This window comes from Neomonachus schauinslandi, chromosome 6, assembly GCF_002201575.2.
Source record: "Neomonachus schauinslandi chromosome 6, ASM220157v2, whole genome shotgun sequence".
NCBI classification, from domain to species: Eukaryota; Metazoa; Chordata; class Mammalia; order Carnivora; family Phocidae; genus Neomonachus; species Neomonachus schauinslandi.
In genome coordinates, this window is record NC_058408.1 from 3,769,858 (window position 1) to 3,770,879 (window position 1,022).

The 1,022-nt window shown below is 55.5% G+C and overlaps 1 non-coding gene across 1 annotated transcript; it reads right to left on the reverse strand.

Moving 5' to 3' along the window:
* Positions 1-312: 312 nt before the first annotated feature.
* TRNAR-UCU lies at positions 313-386 on the reverse strand. Its single transcript has one exon. It is a non-coding gene; the product is annotated as a tRNA-Arg (tRNA).
* Positions 387-1,022: the final 636 nt, after the last annotated feature.

Sequence of the window (1,022 nt, forward strand, 5' to 3'; positions counted from 1 at the left end):
CAGAACCCGTGGCCTGGCACCTCGGTCCCTGTGTGCCAGTGATTCCCCTAGGAAGCAAAGGATTCAAAGGCTGTGTCAGTCCGGCTGAGCAGACACAGGCAGCTGACATCTGAGCCTTCCCGAGACAATGAAAATCCATAAAGGAGGAACAGAGAAAGAATGAAGGGGGAGGGAAGGGAAAAGGAGAGGAGGTCCAGGATTCCCAAGGAAAGGGGTTTCCTTTCTCTTCCCCAGAACCTCCGGGGACAGATAAATACAATTATCAACCTAGCATGACAGCACACAAAATAAAAGAGGCACCTGCCAGGTGACCATCTCTGCCGGGACTCGAACCCGGAACCTCTGGATTAGAAGTCCAGCGCGCTCGTCCATTGCGCCACAGAGACCTCACCACACACACAGCATCAGCACCAGAACTGAAAAAGCACATACCTTCTGCATCACCAGCCATCTCGGCATCCTGCTCCCGAGCGGTGGGGGGGCAGGGACAGCTGGAAAATCTGGAGTGGAGATCCACCCGCCGGCTCCGTCAAAGCTTTTCTCAACACTGTGGGTCCTGGGTCCCTGGGGGATCAGAGGAATGGGGCCATAGTCATTTTCAGTCCCAGGAGCTCTGATGGGGTAGGATGGAGCTAGAGCCTTTGCTCCTTCCTCTCCATCCCTGAGGGAGGATGCAGGAAAGTCTGTCTATTCTCATGCTAATTAAGCAGAGCACACCCTGCCCAGTGAGCAAACCGAGCCGGCTCTACCTCCACCCCTCTCCCTCACTGTGGTTTCATCCCAGTCCCGCTACTCTCAGATAGGGGCTGGGCAGAGCTGGAGGATTTAGGAAAGCCCTCCTTCCCTGAGACAAAGGAGCCGTTCCTATAAAGAAGCTGTGTGAACCTCATGGCGGCTCAGCCAGGCGGGGAAGCCGGGCTCCGTGAGACTGGTCCAGCTCTCAGCTGTAAGAGCTGCATCTGTCAAGCCCGGGGAAGCCATACCAAGTCTAATGTGATGTGCCTTCAGCATCTTCACTGGAA